This window comes from Cynocephalus volans, chromosome 8 (assembly GCF_027409185.1).
Source record: "Cynocephalus volans isolate mCynVol1 chromosome 8, mCynVol1.pri, whole genome shotgun sequence".
NCBI classification, from domain to species: Eukaryota; Metazoa; Chordata; class Mammalia; order Dermoptera; family Cynocephalidae; genus Cynocephalus; species Cynocephalus volans.
The window spans coordinates 88,033,651-88,042,505 of NC_084467.1; positions in this window are offsets into that span (position 1 = coordinate 88,033,651).

An 8,855-nucleotide genomic window follows, 5' to 3' on the forward strand; every position below is an offset into this window, starting at 1 on the left:
CGGAATGCATCACATGGCTAGAGAAAGGAAGCAAGTGTGTGCAAAAGAGTCTGCAAGAGCCAGGCAAGCTCACTTTTGTAATAACCCACTCTCATGAGAACTCACTCACTCCTGTGAGACTTAGCTCACTCCCACGATAACATTAACCCATTCATGAGAGCAGAGACCTCATTAACCAATCACCTCTCATTAGGCCAACCCCTCCCAACACTGCCATGTTAGGGACCAAGTTTCAACAAGAGTTTTAGAGAAGACAAACACCCAAATCGCAGCACTTATGTTTTTCCAAATTATTATATTCTAAACTCATAGTCGAATATGATTGATGGTGATTTCTTTTTTCAATCACTGAATTTTTAGTAGTAGGGTCTACTTCTAGGGTATACTGATAAGGTTATCTGTGCTTATTCACTCAGTTAACTATTATAGTTTTTTGTTTTGATATTTGGTAGAGCTTTTTTGCACCACCTTTCTCTATCACCAATCCTCTACTTGGCTATTTCAGAATCTTGTTATATATTCCCACCTATTGGTTCTTAAGTATTTTTCCAAACCCAAAAACTATTAACATTTTTACTAAACTTGCACTCACTATAACTTAATTTTATAAGAACTGGCATATTGACAGTATTTAATGTTAGAACATAGGGTATCTGCATTTATTAAAAAAATTTTTAGCTTGTGAGAATTCTTCCTAATTTTTATGTTTTTGGTTTCTGTGATCCATTTTTGTTCAATCTGTTGGCCAATTAGAATAAGAAATTCAAATTCAGCAAACATTTATGGAGTCCCTACTATGTAACTGGCAATTTTATATTTGAAGCATTGTACCATTTTATATATGGGCACATTGATAAAGCGTCTTGCCCTAAGTCAAATTACTGGACCAAGACTCAATCTCCGATCTTCCCACCACCAAACCTTTCTCACAGATCCTCAAGACTGCAGCCTTCTGTGCTTGTCCTCGTGCTTCCTCCCACCATCCACTCACAGCTCCAGCTGTTGCTACTATCAGTTGCCCCTCTGATTATGGAAAGCATTAAATCCTGTTCTGCTTGGGTCTAGGTATACCCCCTTATTATCATCTGATCAGCATTCTCTCTCTGCAGCCATCTGTCTTAATAAGATAACTGATATATTCCTGGCTTAATATTCAGACTCAAAGTGCTGAGCATGGGCTAGATCACACAACTGGTATAAATTTGCAAATGTAAGTATCTTATCAAGGAAAGTGAGACAGAAAAGTCAGACAACAGGGAGCAAAATATTTAAGAGACGGTCAAAGTTGGTACAAGAGAATTTTCAACAAAAGGCAGGGGTCATGCTTAGGCATACTTAATACCAAAGGAGGCAATTATATCTATGGAAATTTACTAGTAAATAATGGCTCTTAATTCTGTAAATGTTCAGTGTTTAATAACAAATACATTTATTGTAATTAACATATTTTGAAAGTACAAAACTGAGCACTAGTGTTATTAGACCTTTTCTTATTACATAAAGAAGTGCTCCAAAAATGACTTATCTTGACTCACTTCACATTCAGTGAATCACAAGATCTTTATACTTTTACCTGACTACACGTTCTCATAGAGTCCCCTCTTTCTACTTGCACTCTTGTGTTGTGCTTAGATTTACATCATTTCTTAATTGATCACAACTTACTTCATTCCTCATAGAACTATGAGGAAAATGTTTCTTGAACACTGATCATATCCATCACTGCTCAGAAGACACTGAGGATCCTCTATGATTTGGCCCCAATCTCTTTCCAGTCCTGTCATTACAATGCCTCTTTGCTGTTTTTAAAGCTGATTACTTGCTTCTCTGAGCCTTTGTTTCTTCAATTGTAAAAACAAGGATGACAGTAATACCTACCCCGCAGTGTAGTAAGACTTGAGGAAGGTGACCCATAGTATATAAGGATCAAGTTCATGTGTAACAGTGGTCTACACAAGGTAGAGATCCAGGGTGTGCAATTCAGGATTGATAACAGTAGTTTCATGGTCATCAAGAACCAAGTCTAGGGAGAAGCCAAACCCAGCTGCAACTAAGCAAGCTGCCACTATGGCCCAGAACCCCACTGGGGCCCGAGGCATGGAGCTGGGAGAATCAAATCCAGCCACAAACAGGTAAAGAGCACACCAAAAACACCATTTCTACGTGGGTAGCCCACCACGGCCACCCCAATTGCCATGGCTGCCACAAAAGCAGATAGTCTCTTCAGCAGCCGTCACAGCCACCATGGAGATGGCACACCAGACTCTCAACTGCACTGACACAAGGAGAGGCACCAGCAGAGACCAAAAAAAAAAGAAGTCCTTTCTCTCCGCAAAATGCACTCCAGAGTAATAGAAGCATCATCTGCTTTATGATAACGGAAGAACTTATCACACCTGTCTGAGTACTGGACAGATTATCTAGGCCACAAACCAACAGAGGAACAGTTAATCTGTCTAACAAATGGAGAGAATAAATCTATGGTTATTAGAGGGCTAAGGGGAGGGGTATGGGGAGAGGTTTGGATACGGGACATAAAGAATAAGTATGATTAGTAACAATGAATATGCTAATAAAAAATAAATAAATAAAACCAAGGCTAGCATCTAGTGACACAAAATATTCTATAACTTCCAAAATATAATTTTTTAAACGTGAGCTCAATGTCTCCTAAATGTTTTGAGCACAGATGGATGATAATCTATTTGCTTATTTTAATCAATGGATTCTCCAAATTACTTTTTATCTTGACCTCCCAAAGCCTGATTTGGGGTAAACAATTCAAAGTTTACATTGTCTGAATTTGTGGCAAACTTTATGGCTTGGTGAAAATAACAAATTTTCTTGTCTAAAAAAGTTCATAACTTCATACTTATATTTTAAAGAAGAAAAAGAGCTATTATTGAAGTCTTTACTAATAAAGCAATATAGAATTTTGTATGAATTTTTGTTGTTTTATGTTTGGTTGGTTTTAGTACTATTTTGGTCTTTCTCATCATTGAACAAAGGGAGAAAATGTATTTTAGATAAATAAATGAACTAATTTGGAATAAATACCTAGAGCATTGTTTGGTAGACTTCCCTTGTTTCTGAAAGTCTTTAGAAAAGATAGGTTTTTTTTTTTTTTTTTTCTTTAAGCAACTTCAAAGCACTATCTCTAAGACCTAAGGAAACCTTATATTAGAGGTTCACTTGACTTACTGAAATTCAGCTACGCTTACTCAGAAATAAGCAAATATATTTCTCCCCTCAGGGGGTCTTCATTTCTATGTTTCTCATAATGTGATTGTTCCACTGGGCCAAGTGTGATTCTAATGTTTAAAAAGATGTCATTTTCTATAAAATGTATTTTCCTAAACCAATGGTTCCTAACCTTTTACATATTGTGGAATACATAAAAAAAAGATAGCCTGCTGTGATAAACAAGAGGCGGATGCTGCTGGCTGGTGACAATCAGTCAGGGATGGGTTGCTTGAGGGGCTAAGGAAAACTCTCTCATTCATTACTCTTGCAACCCATTTGTCATGAAGTCCCACATTGGTAGAGAAAGTGCCCTCGACACAGAGACTAATCACTTTACTTTGTGTGCAAGCTAAGGAAGAACAAACTACTTACAATTAAAGAGGAAAATTGTCATGTTGGACTTGTTAAGGGGATAGTTTATCAGTTTTCAGCCTAAAAACTTCTTAAGGAAAGTTCAAGCAAATTACTTTGCTAGAGAAAAAGAAATTGTGTTTTGAAATATATTGCCCATATAAAAGAATTTATAACATATATGCACCTTCAAAGAATAATAATTAAATAAACAACATGAACCCACCACAGAGTTGAAAACTAAAGCAAATTTTCCATCCCAATTTTGAACAATATTATGACCAAGCAAAGATAATAGCTGTTTATTCCAGGAATTCCTGTTTAGGAAGATAAAACTGTAAACCAACTGTAAAACAGCTTGCTCATCAGTATTTTTCTATTAAGCATTTTGCTCATCAAGATTTCCTTCAAAATACTTGCCTCACTTTGCCCACCATTACAAAGATATTAATTTATAAACTCTATCTAATCCCAACTAACTCCACCTTGTAAGACCTGCCTTAAAAATCACCCAGCCAGGTCCCAAAACTCTATACACACCTTTTCCTAAGTTACACTTTTTTTTTTTTTTTTTTTAAAAGATGACCGGTAAGGGGATCTCAACCCTTGGCTTGGTGTTGTCAGCACCACGCTCAGCCAGTGAGCTAACTGGCCATCCCTATATAGGATCCGAACCCGTGGCCTTGGTGTTAATCAGCACCGCACTCTCCCAAGTGAGCCACGGGCCGGCCCTCTAAGTTACACTTTTTGAGAAACTACTAAAATTCTTTTAAGATGGTATGTTTTCCTTACAGCAATCTGTAAGGCATGATCAACAGGTTTTTCTGGAGGTATTTTACAGAGCTCCAGAATTTTTACAGAGCTTCAGAAGAGAACTGTATCAATATCACTGAAGTGCACTCTGCCCTTCCAAATCAGATCCTGCTCTGCCACTGGCATATCCTCCCTCCTGATTCTATGTTATTCATTTTCTGACTTATCTCCACAGTGTTATATATGTATATCTTAATATATTGTTTAGTTTTGCCTGTTTTGACCTTTGAATAATTGGAATTCTAGTATTTCTAATCTTTTGTAACTTGATTTTTGTAACACATTGTTTTTGAGATTCATCCCCATTGAGGAGTGTTGTCTGTGACTCATTTTTCTTCTTTGCCGTAGTTGACTTCATTATTTGAATAAACCACAATTTATATATTCATTCAAATAATTTTATACAAGAAAATAATATCAACTTTAGTCTCTAAAGTTCCTCTGCTTGTAATATGTGGCATATAACCCAAAATAAAGAAACATTCAAAGAGAAAGTCAACTGTGCTACATAATCAAAAGAAAAAACAGTAAAGGAAAGCAGATCAATAAATGATCCACATGCAGATATTGGCAGGTAGGACTTTTCAAATAAGATTAGACACATGTTAAAAATAAAAGAGGAGGATGTCTCTCTCCACAAAGCCCATTCCAGAGAGACAGAAGAAGCATCTGCTCTACAATAATACTGGGGGACCTGATCACACCTCTCAGCATTGGACAGATCATCTAGACAACAAATCAACAGAGTAACCATTACTCTTTCAGAAGGAGAGAAGAAATCTAGGGTAATTAGAGGGGGGAGGGGGAGGGGGATAGAATGGACAAGGGGCATAAAGAATAAGTACTATTTGTAACAACATATATGCTAGTAATATTGATTTGATCAACATACGTCAACGCTGAACCCCCAAAATATGTATAATCAATTGATTCAATAAAAATTAAAATAAATAAAGAAATAAATAAAGAAAGAAAAAAATGCATTTGAGAAGATGGAGAATTTCCAAAGAGAATTGGAGTCTATGTAAAAGAATCAAAAGGACATTCCAAATCTGAAAAAAAAAATCTGAAATTAAGAACTCATTGTCTGGTTGATGACAGCAGACTGGGCACTCCAAAAACAATAAGTGAAGTAAAAAAAAAAATAAAAAAAAAATTTAAAAAACTACTAAAAAATATTCACACTAATGCACAGAGAGAACAATAATGGAAAGAACAGAACACAGCATGTGAGACGTGTAGGACAAGGTTGAACAGTCTCACACACATAACTGGAGTCCCAGAATGGAGGAAAGAGATAACAGGAGAAGGACTATTTGAAGAGAGAACGACTGAGAATTTTTCAAGACTGTTCACCTATTGCTTCCATTTTATCCCATTTGTCTTATTGCTTTCTTATCTCTCTTTATAAACACACATATATTTACTGATACATATTTATGTAGGTATACGTATACACACATATGCTTCCTTATTTATTTATTATTGATTGACTGATTCTGAAGTATTTGAGTTTCTGTTTTATACATGATGGCCCTTTAACAATAATTCAATGTGTATTTCCTAAGAATAAAAATATCTTCATATGTAATTACAGTACAGTTATCAATTCCAGTAAATCAAACATTGATAAAATACTTTTATCAAATACACATTTAATTTCAATTTTGTAAATTTATTCAATAATATTCTTCATAGCTTTCCATTCCTGTCCAGTAAGAATCCAGTTAGGATCAGGTATTGCATTTAGTTCTTGTGTCTCTTTAGTTCCCTTTAATCAGAAACATTTCCACAATCTCTCTGTCATTTATTTCTTTGTCATTTATTTTCTTCATTCTTGAAAAAAAAGAAATTATCCCATATATTAGTGCATTTCTGTTGCTTATAACAGAACACCTAAAACTGGGTAATCTGTAAAGAAATAGAATTTATTTCTTACAGTTTTGGAGGCTGGGAAACAGTCAAGGGAAGCATCTGGTAAGGGCCTTCTACAGCAACTCAGAGTGTCAAATGGTGAGAGTGGACTAAGCAAGAGAGAGCTAAGCTAAGCTTCTCACTTGCTTCCCTTATAAAACCATCATAACTATGCCTGTGACCACCCATTAAACCATCAATGGATTGATCCATTCATAAGGGTACAGTCCTCAGAATCTAATCACCTCTCCAAAGCCCCGTCTTTCAATTACCGTAATTGGATTTCTCACCTTCTTACAATGTTACAATGAAGATTAAGTTTCCAATACATGAACTTTGGGGAGACACATTTAAACCATAGCATCTCACCTTTAAAATAAATAGAATATTCTTCATTTTAAGTTTATATGAAGTATCCAGGAAGGCAAATACAGAGACAGAAAGCAGATTAGTGGTTGCCTGGGGCTCAGGATGGGTAAGAGGAGTGACTGCAATTGGACATAAGCTTTCTTTTAGGGATGATGGAATTGTTCTAAGATTAGATTTTGGTGTTGGTTGCACAACTCTATAAATTTACTAAAAATCATTAACTTATACACTTAAAGTGAGTGAATTTTTATGGTAAGTAAATTATACTTTAGTAAAGCTATTTTCTAAAGTTAGATATATGCAGAGAAAAGAAAAGTCAGAAAAACTGTGATTAATAAACTGAGAAATACAAGCAGATATTGCATTCAGAAAACAAGAACAGGATATTTTTTAAAAAGAACATTTGGGGAACATAAAAAGAGCTCTTAGATATTAAAAACTCCAGCAGAAAACAAAGGGTTATATAATAAAGTTCAAGAATTCTCCCAGGGGAGACAGGATGATGTTGAAGGGAGATCTCAAGATGACAGCTGTAGAGTAGACCTAGAGATCAACCAATCCAGATTGAAGCAGCCCAGTGAAGAGGGTTCTCCAAGCCATTAAAACTGATGGAATACCTAATGTATTTGAACTTTGAGGACTCTTAGGTAGAGAAGTGCGATAGATTAATCCTGAGTATTCAGAAAACTAAGAAAACAATAATAACATTAAAAAGATACTTAACACTACAGAAAAAATTTTGCAGAAAAGGAGAAGTAACTAAAGTATATCATATGGCTCAGCTGTGAAGCAAACAGCAGAGTTATAATACTGTAAATAGTGAATTCTTATTTTACCAAAATTATGACACAATATTGGGAGGACAGGGGATGGGAAGTGTGTGTGTGTTTGTGGTAGGAGCAAGAAGTGATGGGGAACGTGCAAGTGAAAGAGAATTAAATGGTCATCTTTCATAGAAGTCTATAAGTAATGCCTAAAATTGAAAAAACGAATAATAAAAAAATGAGCATATTATATAGAAACATGAATGTAATATCCAAAACAATCAGTGCCGAATTGAAAATGGTCGAAGGAATGTGAAAGAGGAATTAGAGTTAGGGCTGACTGGGTGAACTGCTATTTGAGGAACAAAACTTATATATCTCTTACTGCCACTGGCAAGGAACCTGTAATAAAAAATAAAAATAAGGCTGGCTGGTTAGCTCAGGTGGTTAGAGAGTGGTACTGATAACACCAAGGTCCAGGGTTCAATCCCTGTACTGGCCAGCCACCAAAAAACTAAATAAGCAAATAAAATGAGATGAAATAAAAAACTGAACCTAGAGAAGGAAAAGGAAACATCGATCCATATTAGGGAAATAAAGGGACACTTATGTCATCAAGACATCTGACTCTGCTGATTGTTCCTAGGAAGCCAAAGAATATTGAATTATGTACATCAGAGTTGCTTTCAATAATAAGAAGATCCAATAGTAGCATATTACCAATGTCCTCATTTCTGAAAGTTATAATCTCCACAGACTAAAAATAAATGTCATACATATATTTTTAAAAATGCAGATCCAAGAAGTTTTCATTTAAATAGGCAGGTGAGGAAGAGGAGCCTACAAAAGAGATGAAATCTTTCCAAGTTTTAGTTTCCCCTTCTGCAAGGAGAAACTAAACTCACCTCCTACCATTGTCAAAAGGATTCCCTTCTCTCCCAAGTTTTATCTTCTTTGCCTCATTGTAGAAGAGAAGGAGGGAGAGAAAAGGCAACGAGTGGCACTACTGGTACCTGGCGAGACATTCCCCTTTTAAATTAGGTAGTACTTCCTTCTACTTTTTCTTTCCTCAATAAATTCAATTCCTTGGGGATATGAATGAGGCATTAATAACTCTGATGAGTCTAAAAAAGAGAATGCCTCACCAGGCACCAGGACAGTATCATTCATTGCCAGCTCTCACCATACTCTCTCACAGGACTTTGTGAAACTCCTTTGGAGCATTTACATGGTTGTAATTCTACATTAGTCATTATTTGGAGCCCAGAATGGAGTACAGTGCCTAGAATATAGCAAGCACTCAGTGATTATTTGAATAAATAAATGAGTTAAAGTTTACTGAGTTCAATAAATGGAATACCCATTCTATGGCTTACTATGTTCTAAGGATGCAAAAATGAA